Here is a 21,655-nt window from a genome sequence, read left to right on the forward strand (position 1 = left end):
TATTCAAGGTATAAGCTGTTGTGTGCATGCCAGTCCATACATATAGGTGAACGGTGAGCAGCAAAGCAGCATATAGTTTAATAAAACTGTTTGACAAATGTTGGTCTTCAAGGTGCCACGGGGCTCAAACTTTTCCTTGCTGCCTCAGACCATGGCTACCCACCTGAATCTATCTTTGCAGTGTGGTAAAATAGAGAAATTGGATGTTTATACATGATGTAGAATAAAAACTTTTAAAGGGGTAGTATAACTAAAGCATAGGCAGCCGTGTGGCACAGATTGGGAAAGCTGCAGTCCTGCAGTCCACGCGCTGCTCGCAGCCTGAGTTCGATCCCTGTGGAAGATGGGTTCAGGAAGACAGATCAAGGTGGACTCAGCCTTCCATCCTTCCGAGGTCGAGCTTGCTGGGGGTAATGTGGAGATGACTGCGGAAGGCAATCGCAACCCCCCACCCCCCCGTTAAAAAGTCTGCCATGAAAACGTCATGATGTGACGTCACCCAGGGGTCAGAAATGACTGGTGCTTGCACAGGGGACTACCTTGACCTTTATAGTTAAGGCATCTTGGTGTTTTAACAATTTATTGATAACATATAGTTACAAAACTTAATTATAAATTATCTATACTAACCCGTATGATATTTCATTCCCCCCTCCCTCCAATGTTTGACTTCTCCGAAGTTATAAATTTAAGTTCAATACTAAAGGTACCACTAACCAATCAAAGTTCAATATTTTTTTTTCTCCTTAATACTAAAAAATTGCCCAATGTCTTTTTACATTCCACTCTTTCTCCATATATCCTTTAAATTTCTTCCACTCCTTTTTGAATATTTCTAAATCATAGTCTCTTAAAGTTCTAGTTAGTTTGTCCATCTCACTCCACGATAAGACTTTCACAATCCAATCCCATTTTTCTGGTATTTTCCCTTGCTTCCACAGCTGCGCATACAATGTCCTAGCAGCTGAGAGCAAGTACCAAATTAAAGTCCTGTCTTCCTTTGGAAATTTTTCTAATTGTAATCCAAGCAAGAAAGTCTCTGCAGTTTTTTAAAATCATAATCCAAAATTTTGGAGATTTCTTGTTGTATCATCTTCCAGAATTCTTTCGCTTTTTCACAAGTCCACCACATATGAAAGAAAGAACCTTCATGTTTTTTTTACATTTCCAACATCTGTCCGACATTTTCTTACTCATCCTAGCCAGCTTTTTCGGAGTCATATACCACCTGTACATCATCTTAAAACAATTCTCTTTGATACTCTGAGAAGCTGAGATCTTCATCGAGTTCCTCCAAAGGTGCTCCCACGTATCCATTTGTATTTCCCTATTCACATTGATTGCCCATTTGCCCATTTGAGATTTTACTACTTCTTCTTCTGTAGACCATTTCAATAATAATTTGTATAGTTAAGGCATCTTGATGTACAGAAGACCAAAATGATGTACAAGGGAAATACTTTAGACACATCATCTTCTGGAGTAATGCAGGTCAAATTAAAAAGTGTGGAACTGTTAAATATGGTATTTAATGGTTCGGCTGCAAAGCAATTCTTTTCTTTTTAAATGAAAATCGATATATAAATATGCGTCACCAGCTAATGAAAACTATGATGAATATGTATCATATATACATGTAGGAGGTATATTGGATTTTATTATTGGACTATAACTTTTATGGTAGTATCTGTCACTGGATGAGAATGAAAGGGGGGAAAAGAATTCTGAGCATACATAACTGACATAAGAGATATATTCTGTTCATAATCCTGAAGTCACTTTCCCTGGGATGTCCCATGATGTCCAACCTTCTCGCCACCTTAGAAGAATATAGAAGATAGAAGATATTGGATTTATATCCCGCCCTCCACTCCGAAGAGTCTCAGAGCGGCTCACAATCTCCTTTACCTTCCTCCCCCACAACAGACACCCTGTGAGGTAGATGGGGCTGGAGAGGGCTCTCACAGCAGCTGCCCTTTCAAGGACAACCTCTGCCAGAGCTATGGCTGACCCAAGGCCATGCGGCAGGTGCAAGTGGAGGAGTGGGGAATCAAACCCGGTTCTCCCAGATAAGAGTCCGCATACTTAACCACTACACCAAACTGGCTCAGGTTCAGGGGATTACCTTACAGTGGTTTTCCTCCTTTCTCCAGGGAAAGGGACAGAGCATGCCACTTGGGGGGCAGATCTCCCTGTGTCACCCACTGGAATATGGTGTGCCGCAGGGGGCAATCCTCTTGCCAGTGTTATTTAACATCTATATACACCCGCTTGCCCAGTTAGCCTGGAGGTTTGGGCTGGGCTGTCACTAATATGCGGGGGACACCCAGTTGTATCTGTTGTTGGACGGCAGCCTGGGCTCTGCCCCAGATAATTTGGCCAGGGCATTAGAGGCCATGGCTGGATGGTTACAACTTTTCTTCTCTGATAGGTGATGTGGTCAGGTAGCACTAGCTACCCTACTGCCAACCCTTTCCTTGGCACTTGCCAAGTTCTTTTTAGAAAGTGGGTGCGACCAAGGGGGAGGAGGCTTCTTCCTAGCAAGGCCACAGATTGGCTGAGCAGACTTTTAGAAAGCTGATTTGTCAGCAGTGGCCACCGTAGCACAAGGATCTCTACGGTGTGACTGGAAGTAAGCAATGGCAGCCATTTTGTGGCTTTGTCCACCATACTGTGTCAGAATTCCAAAGTTGCCTCAACATGCTGGGAACCCCTGCCCTAAAAGAAATCTATAGGAGATGGGTGAACGCCTGGAAGGACTGTGATGTGTTTTCATATTAATCCAATGGTCCAGGCCAATCAAGAGAGGTGGAGGTGCTCAGATTTAGACATTTGTTAATTCAGGGGGATTTGATAAAGTTTCATATAGTTTCCGTCTTCACTGTGGAAGATGAGAACTTTTTGCTCGCCCCAGAACCACTAATTTTGGAAGGGGTGTTGAAAGACCTGAGTCAGATTGAGGTGACAAAAGAGGAGGTCCTACAACTGATGGACAAATTAAAAAATAATAAGTCACCGGGTCCGGATGGCATACATCCGAGAGTTCTGAAAGAACTCAAAGTTGAACTTGTGGATCTTCTAACAAAACTCTGTAATCTTTCATTGAAATCTGCCTCCGTTCCTGAGGACTGGAAGGTAGCAAATGTCACCCCCATCTTTAAAAAGGGTTCCAGAGGAAATCCGGGAAATTACAGGCCAGTTAGTCTGACTTCAATACCGTGAAAGTTGGTAGAAAGCATTATCAAGGACAGAATGAGTAAGCACATTGATGAACACGGGTTATTGAGGAAGACTCAGCATGGGTTCTGTAAGGGAAGATCTTGCCTCACTAACCTGTTACATTTCTTTGAGGGGGTGAACAAACATGTGGACAAAGGAGACCCGATAGATGTTATTTACCTTGACTTCCAGAAAGCTTTTGATAAAGTTCCTCATCAAAGGCTCCTTAGAAAGCTTGAGAGTCATGGAGTAAAAGGACAGGTCCTCTTGTGGATCAAAAACTGGCTGAGTAATAGGAAGCAAAGAGTGAGTATAAACGGGCAGTCTTCACAGTAGAGGAAGGTAAGCAGTGGGGTGCCGCAGGGCTCGGTACTGGGTCCCATGCTCTTTAACTTGTTCATAAATGATTTAGAGTTGGGAGTGAGCAGTGAAGTGGCCAAGTTTGCGGATGACACTAAATTGTTCAGGGTGGTGAGAACCAGAGAGGATTGTGAGGAACTCCAAAGGGATCTGTTGAGGCTGGGTGAGTGGGCATCAACATGGCAGATGCGGTTCAATGTGGCCAAGTGCAAAGTAATGCACATTGGGGCCAAGAATCCCAGCTACAAATACAAGTTGATGGGATGTGAACTGGCAGAGACTGACCAAGAGAGAGATCTTGGGGTCGTGGTAGATAACTCACTGAAAATGTCAAGACAGTGTGCGTTTGCAATAAAAAAGGCCAACACCATGCTGGGAATTATTAGGAAGGAAATTGAAATCAAATCAGCCAGTATCATAATGCCCCTGTATAAATCGATGGTGCGGTCTCATTTGGAGTACTGTGTGCAGTTCTGGTTGCCGCACCTCAAAAAGGATATTATAGCATTGGAGAAAGTCCAGAAAAGGGCAACTAGAATGATTAAAGGGCTGGAACACTTTCCCTATGAAGAAAGGTTGAAACGCTTGGGACTCTTTAGCTTGGAGAAACGTCGACTGCGGGGTGACATGATAGAGGTTTACAAGATAATGCATGGGATGGAGAAAGTAGAGAAAGAAGTACTTTTCTCCCTTTCTCACAATACAAGAACTTGTGGGCATTCGATGAAATTGCTGAGCAGACAGGTTAAAATGGATAAAAGGAAGTACTTCTTCACCCAAAGGGTGATTAACATGTGGAATTCACTGCCACAGGAGGTGGTGGCGGCCACAAGCATAGCCACCTTCAAGAGGGGTTTAGATAAAAATATAGAGCAGAGGTCCATCAGTGGCTATTAGCCACAGTGTGTGTGTGTGTGTGTGTGTGTGTGTGTATATATATATATATATATATATATATATATATATATATATATATATAAATTTTTGTTGGCCACTGTGTGACACAGAGTGTTGGACTGGATGGGCCATTGGCCTGATCCAACATGGCTTCTCTTATGTTCTTATAACTTCCCATTCTAATAACTCTGTAAGCTCTTGGAGGATTGGCTACATCAGGGGTGTGTGGCCTAATATGCAAAGGAGTTCCTGCTACAAAAAAGCCCTGCTCATACCTCATCTGTTTCATTTTTATTTTACCTAGAGGCCCCCAAAGCTGAAAGTGCCATTCTGACATCTGAGAAGGTCTGCCAGTGGTACAGTAGGAGGCCAAACACATGCTAATACATTAGCTGCTATCAGTGCTTCTCAAAGGTATTACACAGAAGGAGAATAAACCAAAACAAGCCCAGCTGTATTGTGACTGAAAACTGAATACCTACAATAAAAGGGAAGGGAGTGAGGAGTTGGTTCCTTATCATGGTTTTGAGGAAACTGTCATACAATGATTCGGAGGAGGAATGGTTAAAAGCAGCCATGTTCCACATTCTTCAACATCTGTCACTGTCTTTCACTGGTTGTGAACGCATGACAGAACTTTTGTGGCGCAAACATAGTAAAACAAGTCCCTGCGGTGGCTAAGAGACGCTTTGACCCCCTTTTCTTCTTGCACTTAAAGACATTTTGTTCAAGACACTCATGTAAGACATTTCTGTGCCAGCAAAGTTCTGTGGAGTTAGGACGGTCTCTCAGGAGTGGTTACATAAAACAAACTAGTCTTACCGTAAAGTCATTTTGAAGTACAAGAGCGAGTGGGAGAGATGGAGAAAGCGTTGTGTGCTTCTGCTGCACTTATGAGTTGTGACAAGTGTAAAAGCAGTAACGGATTAACGAGACTTGCATTTTTTATTGGGAAAAAAAGTACAAACCTAGATATGTTTTGTGTGTAAAGAGCCACCAAGTCTTATGGTGTCCCCAGCAAGGAAGAACATTGTATTTTCACACCAATCCAATGGTCCAGGCCAATCAAGAGAGGTGGAGGGGCTCAGATTTGCATTTTTATTGAAAAAAAGTACAAACCTATGTATGTTTTGTGTGTAAAGAGCCACCAAATCACAGCAAACTTATGGTGTCCCCAGCAAGGGGATTTTGAGGCAAGTGAGAAGCAGAGGTGGTTGGCCAGTGCTTTTCTGTACAGACAATTCCTTAGTGGTCTCCCTTTCAGGTATCAATCCTGCTTGGTTTCTGAGATCTGATGAGCAGCACTGTCCTTCCAAACTAGGGAATTGCCTAGGGCACCAGTCTTCTGGGGGTGCCCAATTTGGCATCCCCATGTGACTCGGTGACATTATCAGGGCAGGCGGGGGGAGGAGGCACCAGAAGTCACCCTTGCCTGGGGTGCCATAGTCTAGAGCTGGCCCCACTGATGAGATCCAGCCATACCATGTCGCCTTCCTTCTCATAGACCTCTATATACTGTAGACCAGGGGTGTCAAACTCATTTGATATGAGGGCCAGATTTGACATAAATGAGACCTTGTCAGGCCGGCCCATGTTGGGTTGGGCCAAGCCATGTTGGGCCGGGCCGTGTGTGTACCTATTTAAGATTATGTAGCAAAGATATAAATTTTATAAAAAACACAAACACAAATATATATATATATATATTAAAAAAAAAACTTAAAACATGTTTTGAACGTTAGCACTCATTGGTCTTAAAGGTGCTTTCTTTGTATTTCTCCCATGGGAACCAGGGCAAAGGAAGCTCTGGCTCTTTCCTTCCTTCCCCAGGGCATGGGGTGGGGGAAGCTTCAGTCAATAGAAGGAAGAGAGATTTGATTCAGTAGCTCTACTTGAGAGAGTCGGGCAAAGCAAGCAATTCAGTAGCAATTGAGAGAGTCGGGCAAAGCAAGCTTTTCCTTCCCCCTTCCTCCCCAAGGGAGGTGCCTCAGCCAATGGAGAAAACAGAGGTGCAATTGAGCAAGCCTTGCAAAGCAAGCTGTTATGCAGAAGGAAGCAAGATGTAGGTAGAAGGAAGTAGATGACAGCCAGTTGCTCGGGGGGGGGCTGATAGGAGCCCTCTGGGGGCCTGATTTGGCCCCCGAACTGCATGTTTGACACCCCTGCATAGAGAAATTGACATCCCCCCCTCCCCCCTGTAACACTAATATGCAGATATTTCTTCCTAATGATTATGGACCATTACCATATCCTGTTATGCCTGGTCTCCTCAGAGAGTAGCTTTTTCTTTGTTGGGATAGAACTGGCTGGATCAAAAGGGCCAAAAGCAGCTTCCAGCTCACACAGAAGGACTTCCAACCCCAACCTGCACAGGAGAGCAGCAAATGCTCAGCCTGGATGTTTTAAGCAGGCAGACAACTTCCCATAATTCTGCAACCTGCTGAAGGCATCCAGGTGTCTTAGGTAGAGCAGTAGTTCCCAAGCTTTTCAGAATGATGACGGACAAGTTCAAATTTTCAGGGTATGGTTACCCATCCAAGATCTTGGAGGTTTTGAAACAGAGGCGAGATGGCCATCTGACAGCAATGAAGATCCTGTTAATTTAGGGGGAAGTATTTGTATTATACCTGGGCAGTATAATCAAAAGTAGAGACATCACCCTGCCAACAAAAGTCAAAGTGATGGTATTCCCAGTAGTAATGTATGACTGTGAGAGCTGGACCATAAGGAAGGCCGAGCGCAGAAGAATAGATACTTTTGAGACGTGGTGCTAGAGAAGAGTCTTGAGAGTCCCTTGGACTGCAAGAAGATCCAATCAGTCAGTCCTAAGGGAAATCAACCCAGACTGTTCCCTGGAAGGTCAGATGCTGAAGCTGAAGCTCCAATATTTTGGCCACCCAACGAGAAGGGAGCACTCACTGGAGAAGACCCTGATGCTGGGAAAGACAGAAGGCACAAGAAGGGGACGGCAAAAGATTAGATGGCTGCACAGCATTACTGATGTAACAAACACAATTTGAGCAGACTTCGGAGCATGGTGGAAGACAAGAGGGCCTGGCATGACTTTGTCCATGGGGTTGGACTCGACTGTGCGACTGAACAACAACAAAATATCCTGCATTGTGCAGAGGGTTGAACTAGATGACCCTGGAGGTCCCTTCCAACTCTATGATTCTATGATCTTCCCAGGTTTTTTTTTTTGGCACCTCAGCTTTGGTGTTCATCTAGTCCAGCACTCAATTGTCTACAGTGGCCAAAGAGATGCTTATGAGAATCCAACAAACAGGGCATTGTTTCTTTTGAGCAAGAACGCACAGGGATGCACTTCTGGCTGGCTTGGTGTCAAATGAGTTCCTGCTGGGCTTTTTCTATGCAAAAAACCCTGTGTGGAACAATGGTGATGTCAGGGGATGTGGCCTAATATGCAAATGGAACTCTGCTGAGCTTTTTCTAAAAAAAAAAAGGGGGGGGAGGGAGACCTGCCAACAAATATTGTACCATGGGCATAGCTGCACCAAGCCGAATGGGATTCCAAAATACACAGCCTTTGTATCAGTTATATTCCAGCCTATGACAACTCTAGTCCATTATTCCCTCTAGCCCCCTTTACGAGTCTAAGAAACTCACTATAGTAACCATCAGGACACAATTTTCTTTGATGCTTTATCAATCAACAGACATATACAGTATAGAAAAAATGCCATTTACTGTATGACTGTCAGGCATGGGTTCATTGAAGCTCGCCAATAAACAGACTTGGTATTTGAAACAAAGTTGCATTTATTGGATACTTCAGAGTTACTCCAGCTTGGTAGACATTGGAACTGATGGAGATCAGTTCAAATCATTGGTATTTAACATTCTACATCAAAGCAATGGTTTCTGCCCCTCAATTCCCAAAACAAAAGGTTGCTTTTGCATGTGAGAGTTTTATCAACGTTCCCCCTTATCTTTTCCGTTGGTGATTACATTTTCCCGGAGGCAATGTCCTTGCGGCCTCTAGGGAGGAGGTGAGAAACCGGCATATACTCTCTACTTCAAAGAGGCCTAGGCAGCCTTTGATATTCCTGGGAAGCTACTCTTTACTTTCCCCCCTCCCTCCTTACTGTTCCGACCCCTGTGTTAGTTAGCATATCTAGGCATTGATCAGTATGGTTAGTAATCAGCATTTGGCAATAGTATTAATGAACAGAGCCTGACAATGACGTGGAAGATATTGTTTCTAGGGTTAGATCTTGTTTCCAAAACATTTGCCTCAGATTAAGCACTGATGCTGGTTCTTCTAGGAGCCCCAACACATTTTGATTTTCCTACAGAGGTATTATTCTGCGCAGTAAAATACGTGTGCGCGTGTGTGTGAAGTGCCATCGAGTTGCAGGCAACGTTTGGCAACTCTGTAGGTTTCTCAAGGCAAGAGACTAACAGAAGTGTTTTGCCATTTCCTTCCTCTACACAGTGACCCTGGAATTCCTTGGTTGGGCTCCCATTGAAATACTAAACAGGGTTGAAACTGCTTATCTTTTGCAATCTAATGAGATCAGGCTAGCCTGAGCAATCCAGGTCTTAGCGAAATGTCACATTTTTTTTCTCACTGAGATAGCACAATTGGATAGTGCAGTTGGACAGCATATGTTACTTTCTCTACAAAGCTGAAATATCAGGGCATGTAAATCGCAGTAAAATGGCCTGCTTTTCAACCTCAGTACAGTGTAAGGGGCTTAGCATGGTGCAAGGTCTGAAAGCATCCCTTGTTTCCACCTAAATTTAGAAGGCAGACATGTTTCCTTTACCACCAGGTAAGAACCACCATGCCACTTGAAATAATGTGAATGCAGCCAGCTCTTAATCAACCAGGAACACTTTATTGCGGGAAGAAACAATCACAGAGGAACACAGGCAAAACTGCAACTATATACAATCTGGCCCTGGTTAACCACGCTTGCCTGCCCCCCCCCCCCACAGCAAGCAACAGTTACTCCTATTGGCTCACTCCAAAATCCTCCATTCTGGGGTTTGTTACAAGTTGTTGCATGCCTAGTATCCTGATTGGCCAGTTCTTGCAGGCTTCAGGATCCTGGTTTGCAAGGAGTGCCTGCCTCAAGCTCAGGCAACAAGAACCCAGTGAGATGCAATACATAACACTGCTCTACGGCTATCTATCCATAACTGTGTAATGTTGAGCATTATGCCATCTTTAACAACCTTCCAAGTGGTTATGTATAGACGTTAAACTTGCACAATGGCAAGAGGAAAGATTCAATTCACACTTTACTGGTTGTATGGATAGGGAAATTAAGCAGTCTCCGTTACAGCGTCCATCTACACATAATGTCACTCATGGGGATGGGCAGGTGTTACAACGAAGAGTCCTGTCTTTCAAGCAGAGTGTCCACAAGGGTTGTCCTGGAGGTCAACCACCTGAGAGCAGGGACCTCTCCTCTTCCTCTGCCAGTCAAGCCAGAGTTGAGTTTTAGGAGGTGCACTTGGGGGAGGGATTGGGGAGATGTGTGAACATGGAAGGTGGCAGTGAAGGGGTTAGCAGTTAGGGGCTTGGTAAGAGCCCTGTGGCACAGAGTGGTAAACGGCAGTACTGCAGTCCAATGAAGGAGGAGGATCGCTGCATAGTTATCAAAGCTCTTTATTAGCGATTCACAGGGATGGAATTCTAGCAGGAGCGCCTTTGCATATTTAGGCCACACCCCCTGATGTAGCCAATCCTCCAAGAGCTTACAAAAAAGAGCCTTGTAAACTCTTGGAGGATTGGCTACATCAGGGGGTGTGGCCTAAATATGCAAAGGAGCTCCTGCTAGAATTCCACTCCTGGTGATTCAGCATGTTCATTAAGTGACTACAAACTACTCCCAAGCACCAGCATTTGTGGCAATATATACAGTTGGGGCAGCGGAAACCTAGCCCCCAAGAAGCAGAAAACATCCTTTGATTGTGCTCTTTTTGGATCCTTCATTAGAATATGCATTCTTATTGGCAGAACCTGGAATCCTCTGATACTGAGCTCTGCTCACAGACTGAGTTCGATCTCAGCAGAAGCTGGGTTCAGGTAACCGGCTCCAGGTTGACTCAGCCTTCCATCTTTCCGGGGTCAGTAAAATGTGTCCCCAGCTCGCTGGGGGGGGGGGGGAGTGTAGATGACTGGGGAAGGCAATGGCAAACATAAACAAGTCTGCTGTGAAAAAAACACAATGCGACATCACCCCAGAGTCAGAAACAACCGATGGTTGCACAGGGGATTACCTGTGGTACTTCTCAGGACTTTTTTGGGGGAGAAAAAGCCTAGCAGGAGCTCATTTGCATAGTAGGCCACACCCCCAGCCACCACCATTGTTTCACATAGGACTTTTTTTTGTAGAAAAAGCCCAACAGGAACTTATTTTCATATTAGGCTACACTCTTGACACCAAGCTGGCTGAAACTGTGTTCCTGTGCTTTCCTGTTCAAAAAAAAATGCCCTGGTACTTCTACCACACCTGGTAGAGGACATTGAGGCAGTGTAACGTGCTTGACAAGAGGCCAGGCCGCTGAAGGAACAGCACTAATATTAAGTCCACATACACCTTTTCCTCTCCGGCCCTTGCTCTGAACACCTTCCACCAGGGGTTATTTAGTAGAAAAAGAGGTGCCAGAGCTCACTAGCATAACTCATTTGCATATGCCACAAACCCCTGACATCACCGGAAGGTGTACTAAATTATACCCGCTCAGCATCGACCTTAAAATGCTTCTTGAATTATAGCTGTCGTCGTAAAACTTTACTCCCATCATACTTTTAAAATTACTTTCTCCTGTGTGGCCACGGTGGCATGAAGAAGAAGAAGATGATGATATTGGATTTATATCCCACCCTACACTCTGAATCTCAGAGTCTCAGAGCGGTCGCAATCTCCTTTACCTCCCCCACCCTCCACAACAGACACCCTGTGAGGTGGGTGGGGCTGAGAGAACTTTTACAGCAGCTGCCCTTTCAAGGACAACCTCTGCCAGAGCTATGGCTGACCCAAGGCCATCCCAGCAGCTGCAAGTGGAGGAGTGGGGAATCAAACCCGGTTCTCCCAGATAAGAGTCTGCACACTTAACCACTACACCAAACTGGATGAAGATTTCCATCTGCTTGCTTTATATATTTTGGTTATTTTCCCAATTTTTTTTGTGAGGAATATATTAGAAAGTTTGTCAAATCTTGGAATTCAGCAAAATTCTCACAGAGGGGAGTGGGGGAGAGGGGTTAAGAAAGAAAGAGCACAATAAAATTTAGAGGTTCCTGTGAGCTCCTGCCCAAAATGAGGCCAGCCTTCCACTGACTCTCCAGCATCTCCCCTTCTCCTTCCAGCTGCTACGCTAAAATTATTAGTTACCAGGCAGATTTTTCCCTTCATTATCGTCACAAAGGGAGGTGGAAGGCAAGAATGTTAGAAGTTGACTAGAAGGAAATAAAGCATTTTTACTACCATAAAGGTAACCAATACTTCCCTGCTGCAATTGAAGTTTTTCAGGCTAAAACTTTATCTCAAATATTTTATGGCATTGCCCTGTGGAGAAATGCCTTGAATCAGAACATAGAAAATGTTCAGGCCACATTTTTGCACCAACTTCCCGGAGTGCCCAAATGTGTACCTTATACTGTAATATGTGCGGAAACAGGTATGTATCTTATAGCAACCAAAGCATGCATCGTAACTTTTAAATATTGGCTTTGAATTTATTATAGGGCTGAGTCTGATAGCTTGCTCAATCATCTGAAAAAAGACACTTAAGAACATAAGAGAAGCCATGTTGGATCAGGCCAATGGCCCATCCAGTCCAACGCTCTGTGTCACACAGTGGCCAACTCCACCCCCCCCCCCAAGTGCCATCATGAGGTTCACAAGTGGAGCTAGAAGACCTCCCACTGTCACACACACACACACACACACACCCAGCACCAAGAATACAGAGCATCACTGCCCCAGACAGTTCCAACAATATGCTGCGGCGCATAGCCACTGATGGACCTCTGCTCCATATTTTTATCCAGTCCCCTCTTGAAGCTGTGTGGTTGGAAGGGGTTATAGAAAAACTCAAGCACAAAGGAATTGCAATTGAAGACCTTCTTCTATCTGATGAATCCTATAATTTTAGATTGATTAAACAAAGGGTCCTTGATTAAGAACTTACTAAGTTATGTCCTGTTCAATATTGTACATGCTCACTGGCGGCGCTTGGTCAACCCGTTGGACAAATGGCCAACTATTTATGTGATCTAGAAAGCTCCGAGCAACGGAGAGCATTTATGTTAGCAAGGATGAATGTCTTTCCTTCAAATGTTTTGTATGGCAGATTCCTCCAAATCCCATATAGTGAGAGAGTCTGTCCTTGTGGGGTGAACAGCCCAGATGCCATCCTACATATGTTGCTGGACTGTCAGTTATATTCTAATCCACGGAGAGAACAGTTTGGAAAGCTTTCTCTCCTTCCCTGTAACCCAGTGAATGGGATCGATTACCGCTGCCTACTGAAAGATAATGAAATAGAAACCACAAAGGCTGTTAGTAAATTCCTGGAGCAGTCCATTAAAATCTATGCAGGGCATGTTTCACTATACATTTTCTTAGTTTATTGTTCTTAATCTTAGACTGTATACCTTGTCTGTCCTTATTTCACGTTATGCTGGAGTATGCCAATAAAGGGATGATGATGACGATGATGATGATGATGACGACGTCGACGACGATTACTAGAAGGATGTAGAGGAAGAATCATGTGAAGAGCAAAATTTCCATTAGGAAGGCGGCTTGTTTCGCACTAGCCCTTTAATCCTGGTTTAGCCCAGTCCCCAAACTGACATTCTACACTAGAATCATAGAATAAGAGAAACCAACTCTATGACTCTATGATTCTATGATTTTAGTGTAGAATGTCAGCTTGGGGACAGGGCTAAACCAAGATTAAAGGTGTGGTGTGAAATGGGTATCACTTTCAGAGGCTTCACAAGCTACTTTTGGGTCCCGACTTGCAGGCTGAGAAATACTGAGAAACAGGGAAGAGTTAAAAGCCACCATTTGTCGAGGCAGACCAGGATTTGAATGACAAGCTAAATCTTGGTTTCACAAACCAGCCATATTAAGATAATCTATGGTTTTGTACACTGCCCGAACAGAGCCTTTAAATCCATGGCAGAGAAGCTATAGCTGCAATAATCTCAAATGGTCATTTGAATGCAGTCTTGATTTCCTGCGTTGCCTTTTGTTCTGGGCAGCTTTGACATAATTTAGGCTTGTTCAGTATTATAGTAATTAATGCAAAATTTCCAAGTGCATCTGTCAAAACATCTTCATTATGTTGCATGCTGATTTATATAAATGGACTGGTAAATTCCAGTTCATTGTATCTGAAGAACTATGCATACACACAGAAGTTCATACTTGGAATTGAACTTTGTCTCAGACACGCTATCGGTCGCAAACTCTGTTCATGGGCTAAACTTGTTAGATGCAAAACAAAATAGTTTGCAATATGATTTGGATCTTGCAATATCTGGGAGAACCGGGTTTGATTCCTCACTCCTCCACTGGCAGCTGCTGGAATGGCCTTGGGTCAGCTATAGTTCCTTGAAAAGGCAGCTCCAGTGAGAGCTCTCTCAGCCCCACCTACCTCACAGGGTGTCTGTTGTTTGTGGGGGGAGATAAAGGAGATTGTAAGCCACTCTGAGATTCAGAATGAAGGGTGGGGTATAAATTCAATATCATCTTCTTCCTCAACAACAACAATATGACCTTTACTGCAAAGGACTTTCTGTAACCTGGAATCTCTTGGACCAAGGCATTCCCAATAAGAATGCCAGAAGAGCCCTGCTGGATCAGACCAGAGGTTCATCTAGTCCAGCATCCCATCTCACACAGTGGCCAACCAGTTCCCCTGGAGGTCCAACAACAGGACATGGATGCTGAGGCATTCACCTGAAAAGAACATAAGAAGAGCCTTGCAGGATCAGACCATCTAGTCCAGCATCCCGTCTCACACAGCAGCCAATCATTTGCCCTGGGAGGGGCCAACAACAGGGCATAGAGGCCAAGGCACTCCCTTGATGTTGCCTGCTTGTTTTGGGATTCAGAGGATTTGTGCGTCTGAATGTGGAGGTTCCCCTCAGTCACCATGACTAGTAGCCACAATAGGCCTATCTTCCGTGAAACTATGCATTCCCTTTTTAAAACTTTCTATGCCTGTGGCCATCACTACATCCCCTATCAGTTAATTCCATATTCATTTATTGTTTCATCTTTATCCAACCATTTAGGGCTGCCAAGCCCCTGGTCCAGGCAGGGATTCCCCCACCCTTGAGGTTCCCAACCCACTGGCCCACATTGGGCCGGTGGGAGGAACCTCCCCTTACATCACTGGTGCAACGACGTCACCCGGTAGTGACATCATCATGCCGGCGATGTCGCACGGCAGCTGCTCTAGGCATTTCCAGGAAAACTCTATGGTTTTCCTGGATGCTCTAGCCATTTGGGAGGGAAAACTCTATGATACAATAGGTACCATAGAGTTTTCCCCTCCCAAATGGCTACAGCATCCGGGAAAACCATAGAATTTTCCCGGAAACGCCTAGAGAAGCCACGTGTGATGTCACCAGCGTGATGATGGCACTTCCGGGTGGCATTATTGTGTAGTACGCGTGCCTCGCGCACATGTGGAAGTCCCCCGCTGGAGAACACAGGGGACTTGGCAACCCTACAACCATTCCTCCCAGAAACTCGGGACACTATATATTATTATAGTCTGAATGTATCTCAGTCTCAGAGTGGCTTACAATCCCCTTTACATTAAATCACATTATACATTATTTTCCATTTGATCCTCATTTACAGGCTGATCATGGCAGACTACGGTGAAACCCCAGTATATGCTCTCAAAGCATACTCTCTCTATTCATCATCCTGGTTTTAACGTTAGATGACTGCTCATTAGAGAACGCTGTTTGGCCTTTCTTTTGATCCAGATCATTTAGAAGATTACCTGGGGTGATGCCTTGTTGGAGAACTGGAGAAGTTGGTCGGGTTTTAGTTAAAAATGGTGTACGTTCATTTTTATTGCACGTGTCAGCAAGATCTATTTCTAAATAGTTCAAGAAACATGGGTAGGATGCTTGCATATGTGAAAACCGTGGCTTCTTTTAAGCAATAGTGTGGCATCTGATGTAGCAGAACATAAGCTTGAGTCCCTTAAACACAAATGTGTTATTTATTATTTCGTCTTTAACTCACCCTTCCTGCAAGGAGATCAGGATGCTATAAATCACTTTCCTTCTCAACAACTCTGCAAAGTAGGTTAGGAAGAGAGACAATTCTTAGCTTCAGAATCAACCAATGAGCTTCACTGCTGAATGGGAACGAGAATCTAGGTTTCGCCAATCTCAGCTAGACTCCCTATCCACTTTCAGACTGGGAGTGTGGAGCCGTATCTTGATGACCTGGTAAGATATCTGATATTTAGGATAATGGGCTAGGTCTGCAATATCTCTCACCGCTGCTGTCTCCCTGATACAACTACCAAGTCTGATGCTATCACTGCCTGTAGCATTGGATTTTGAAGGTGGTCTGAAGGAGACGGGAGTATTCCTCAGCTGAGATTCGGCACCTTGCCACTTTCAATTTCAAAGGGCGTGTTCCACCATGGCAAGTCGTGGATTTGGCGATGGTCCCTTATTGAACTGTGTTGTTATTTTCCCCAGTCCCCGAAAGCTGAAAAGTCTGTGCTGTTTTGGTTTCATCTCCTGTTCCAGTTGTTGGCTGATAGATTCTGCTCAAGCAGAGGCCAGGATAGGCTCTGTTGTCTTGTCTCATAAAACTTTCAATCCTTTTTGCACGGTGTGCTTGTGGAATTATTGCAGGGCTCTTGTTTTCTATTGGAAGACCTGGCCTCTGAACTGGTGAGACCGGGTTTGAACCCATAGAGAGTAATCACTTGTTTAAATGTAAAGGGTGGATGTTCTGACTCCCTGTTTTAGGGTTTCCAGGTCCAACTCAAGAAATATTTGGGAACTCTGGGGGTGGAGCTAGGAGACTTTTTTGGGGGGTGGAGCCAGGAGCAAGGATTGAACAAGCATGATTGAACTCATAGGGTGTTTTCGCACTTACCTTTTACTGGCGCGACCATCCTCCTGACGCCGGCGAATCTGCAGGGATTTCGCACCAGAAGCGCCGGCGCACCCAGAAGCGCCGGCAACTTCCGTCGCTAAGCCAGCGCAAACGGAAATCGCAAAGATGCAGGAAAACGTTTGCGCTGGCTTAGCGACGGAAGTTGCCGGCGCTTCTGGTGCGAAATCCCTGCAGATTCGCCGGCGTCAGGAGGGTACTCGCGCCAGTAAAAGGTAAGTGCGAAAACACCCACTCTGTCTATACAAAGAATGAGTTAGAGCAGGGATGTCCAACATGCAGCCTAGGGTTTGAATCAGACCCCTGGAGGGTTCCTATCAGGCCCCTGAGCAACTAGCTATCACCTGCTTCCTTTCCCCTCTCTCTTGCTTCCTTCTACATAACAGCTTGCTTTGCAAGGCTTGCTCAATTGCACAGGAGCTACAGAGCAAAACCTCTATTTTCTCCAATGGCTGAGGCTCCTCCCTTGGGGAGGAAGGGGAAAGGCAGAGCTTGTTTTTCCAGGCTCTCTCAATTGCACAGCAGAACTACTGAGCCAAGTATCTCTCCCTTCTATTGACTGAGGTTCCTCCCCCTCCTGGTTCTCTGGGGAAGGAAGGAAAGAACCAGAGCTTCCTTTGCCCAGTTCCCTGAATCTCATGGGATAGATACAACGAAGCCCCTTTAATACCAACAAGTGCTAACGTATTAAGCATGTTTTAAGGGTTTTTTTAAATATTTAATTGTGTTTGTCTGTCCTTTGTAAAGTTTATATCTCTGCTACCTACCTAATCTTAAATAGGTATACATATGGCCTGGACCAACCTGACAGTGAAGGATGGTGGCTCAGTGGTAGAGCATCTGCTTGGGAAGCAGAAGGTCCCAGGTTCAATCCCTGGCATCTCCAAAAAAGGGTCCAGGCTAATAGGTGTGAAAAACCTCAGCTTGAGACCCTGGAGAGCCGCTGCCAGTCTGAGAAGACAATACTGACTTTGATGGACCAAAGGTCTGATTCAGTGTAAGGCAGCTTCATATGTTCATATGACATTGCCCGGCCCAACGAGGTCTCATTTATATCAGATCTGGCCCTCATAACAAATGAGGTTGACACCCCTGAGCTAGAGCCTTATGAGGAAGTAACAGGGTTTTGGGGTTCCACTTAAAAGCCATCAGTCTTGATAAAGGCAACAAAACGGTTGACACTGGCTTACGTGGACTGGCTTTGTGCGGATGAACATTTGCTTTATCCTTACACATCACTGAAATAATCAGAGGACTGAGTGTGCATGACTGTGGAGTTGTATAATTTATTTGATGTGAGGATTTTGTGTTATTTCACGCGGAACTCATTAAAAAAGTACCCGTGTGTACTCTTGGTGAAAGAATTCCTAACAGACTGCTTTCATGTGCTTTGGTTTTTGAGTCAGATGCAGACTCGTAAGTTTTAAAAAGTGCCTGCATGCACTCTGGTTTATTCTACTGCAGTCTGTTTGGATTTATTCAATTGCAGACTGTTTGGAAATAGAGGTTGTGTTAAAGTGCCTGTGTGCACTCTTGTGTATTCTATTGCACTCTCTTTTAAAGCAGAAGCTTTGGAATGTTAAAGTGCCTGTGTGTACTCCTGTTTTTCTTATTACAGACAATTTAGCAGCAGAGGCTACAGAGTTTTTTTCTCATCACCCCATTATTATTTTCTTGTAAGGAATACTTTGATTGAATAGTGTTAATAGTTTCACCCTGACGTTTCTTCTCTTATAGTTTCCCATCCCAGCCAGATATCAACGAAAGGAGATTTATAAAGGCTAACAGAGGTAGGAACATCAGAAGAGCCCTGCTGGATCAGAGCGGTGGTCCATCTGGTTCAGCATCCTGTCTCACACAGTGGCCAACCAGTTTCTCTGGAAGGCCAACAACAGGACATAGAGGCTGAGGCTTTCATAAGAACAACAGAAGAGCCCTGCTGGATTAGATCAGGGGTCCATCTAGTCCAGCATTCGGTCTCACACAGTGGACAACCAGTTCCTCTGGAGGGCCAACAACAGGGCATAGAGGCTGAGGCTTTCATAAGAACATCAGAAGAGCCCTGCTGGATTAGATCAGGGGTCCATCTAGTCCAGCATTCGGTCTCACACAGTGGCCAACCAGTTCCTCTGGAGGGCCCACAACAGGACATAGAGGCTGAGGCTTTCATAAGAACATCAGAAGAGCCCTGCTGGATTAGATCAGGGGTCCATCTAGTCCAGCATTCGGTCTCACACAGTGGCCAACCAGTTCCTCTGGAGGGCCAACAACAGGGTATGGAGGCTGAGGCTTTCCTCTGATGCTGCCTCCTGGCTCTGCGATTCAGAAGAACTTAGTGCCTCTGAATGTGAAGGTTCCCTCAGGCACCATGACTAGTAGCTTATCCCCTTTTAAAGTTGTTGATTTCTGTGGCCATCAATATTTCCTCTGGCAGCGAATTCCACATTTTATTCACTCTCTGTGCAAAATAGTAGATGACTGATGGTCTGTTTTTCGGTTCGGTGAATCATAGGTTGCGTTGGTCTCATATAACGTGATGAATCTGGTTGATCTATGTATGTATCTGTGAAATCGAGACAGACTGTGAAATCCTTATAGCCTGTAGGAGACCATCACTATAGGGTGCCCTTTGTAGACATTATGAAGTCATTAAATTATATGTAGAAATTATAAAATTGAAACTCCCGTCCCATAGTGCTTCTCTCTCATTGTATCTGAGAACGTGTGCAAAGCCGTATGTAAAATTGTATTCATAGTTCCAACCAACGCCTGAGGGAACCAAGTGTGGGTTGTTCTCGCTGTTTTCTTTTGTAAGTCAACAGCATCCCATCCACAGCGTATTGTTGGAACTCTCCGTCTGAGGCAGTGATGCTCTGTATTCTTGGTGCTGGGGGAGGGGGGCACAGTGGGAGGGCTTCTAGTGTCCTGCCTGTCAAGATCCCTTGCCATTTTACTCTTTGGCTATCTTGCTGGTCTGTTCTAAAACAACTGCTATGTGTATTGGGAAAACGAAAGTATTTAGGCCCTCTGACACTGTCTGCCCATCAAGGTCATCACTATGTGTTAGTTAGAGTGTTTTGCTAATGACTATTGTAATGTGAGAATGTCTGCCTTGTAGCAATTTAGTTTTTTGAACTTATCTCACTCCAGAAAGTTAGACACGCATGTAATGACTAACTGCTTCTATGTATATTCACCCACCTGTGAACTGCCTTAATTTCTCCACTGGCCTTTCCAGTGGTTCTATCCTGTCTTATAATAAACACTAATCCTGATAAAATGAAGAGTTGTTATTATTGAAGATAGTCGTAGATCTGACACTGGCCCCATGGGGGAGCCTACTGATGGCGCCTGGATGGACTGCATGGGCCATTGGCCTGATCCAACATGGCTTCTCTTATGTTCTTATGTGACACAGAGTGTTGGACTGGATGGGCCATTGGCCTGATCCAACATGGCTTCTCTTATGTTCTTATGTGACACAGAGTGTTGGACTGCATGGGCCATTGGCCTGATCCAACATGGCTTCTCTTATGTTCTTATGTGACACAGAGTGTTGGACTGCATGGGCCATTGGCCTGATCCAACATGGCTTCTCTTATGTTCTTATGTGACTCAGAGTGTTGGACTGGAGGGGCCGTTGGCCTGATCCAACATGGCTTCTCTTATATTCTTATGTGACACAGAGTGTTGGATTGGAGGGGCCATTGGCCTGATCCAACATGGCTTCTCTTATGTTCTTATGTGACTCAGAGTGTTGGACTGGAGGGGCCGTTGGCCTGATCCAACATGGCTTCTCTTATATTCTTATGTGACACAGAGTGTTGGATTGGATGGGCCATTGGCCTGATCCAACATGGCTTCTCTTATATTCTTGTGTACATCACAAAAGACGTTTCCCTTCCTCAAAAAGACATGATTACGTTGGGATGATTTGTATTCACAGTCCTGGCTAGCAAAAGGAGGGAAGGGACAAGCAAAGCCCAGTCCATGGTAATATAACCATTCACACGGGAATTGCTGAAGTCATAACAATAACAGCAATGGCAGTCCTAATAATACTTCAGAAAGAGTTGGACCAGATCGTGTTCGAAGGCATAAATACGCACAACAGCTGAAAATTCAGCACTAGCTCTTAATCTGACGCTTAAGGGATTTTTTTGATCTTTCTCAAATACTCTTGACCTTTTAAGTCTCTTAGTTATCTGGGCATTTGGGACGAGTGGGAGCGATTTGGAGAGGGAAAGGGAGGGAGAGAGAAAGCATCAGTGAGTTACGTCTCCCCTTGTGGGTGCTTCAGTGCATCTGAATTCTTAAAGAATAATTGCCAGTTTGTTTTTTTAAAAAAGCATCTTTCTGCTGAAAATCTTTAGCAGTTTGGAGAGCCAGTTTGGTGTAGTGGTTAAGTGTGTGGACTCTTATCTGGGAGAACCGGGTTTGATTCCCCACTCCTCCACTTGCACCTGCTAGCATGGCCTTGGGTCAGCCATAGCTCTGGCAGAGGTTGTCCTTGAAAGGGCAGCTGCTGGGAGAGCCCCCTCAGCCCCACCCACCTCACAGGGTGTCTGTTGTGGGGGAGGAAGGTAAAGGAGATTGTGAGCCGCTCTGAGACTCTTCGGAGTGGAGGGCGGGATATAAATCCAATATCTTCTTCTTCTATACAGGCAGAAGTGGGGGAGGTAGGGATGCCAGCCTGCAGGTGGAACCTGGAGACCTTCCAGAATTGCAACTCATCTGAAGAGTACAGAGATCAGCTCCCCTGGAGAAAAGGGATGCTTCAGAGGGTCGTCTCTGTGGTATTGTTTCCCATTGAGGTCTCTGTCCTCCCCAGGCTCCATTCCCAAATCTCCAGGAGTTTTCGCAACGTCCCATCACCACCCCCTCCCTCTGCAGTCCCCCCCTCCCTCCCCACCTGAGAGAAGCACAATGAGGTGAGCCCTACTGGCCTCGAGGCAGCCAGCATCTGTGCGTTTTTCCAAAGAGACCGTTTGAGGAAGCTTCTCCCATCCTTCTTTCCGGAACCAGATGTG

At 45.0% G+C, this 21,655-nt stretch overlaps 1 protein-coding gene across 2 annotated transcripts in view; it reads left to right on the forward strand.

Moving 5' to 3' along the window:
* Window positions 1-21,655, forward strand: part of CDH10 (cadherin 10) — a 168,126-nt gene that overhangs the window by 13,423 nt on the left and 133,048 nt on the right. The gene's annotated exons all lie outside the window — the stretch shown is intronic.

Source organism: Heteronotia binoei, chromosome 7, assembly GCF_032191835.1.
Source record: "Heteronotia binoei isolate CCM8104 ecotype False Entrance Well chromosome 7, APGP_CSIRO_Hbin_v1, whole genome shotgun sequence".
Taxonomy (NCBI): domain Eukaryota; kingdom Metazoa; phylum Chordata; class Lepidosauria; order Squamata; family Gekkonidae; genus Heteronotia; species Heteronotia binoei.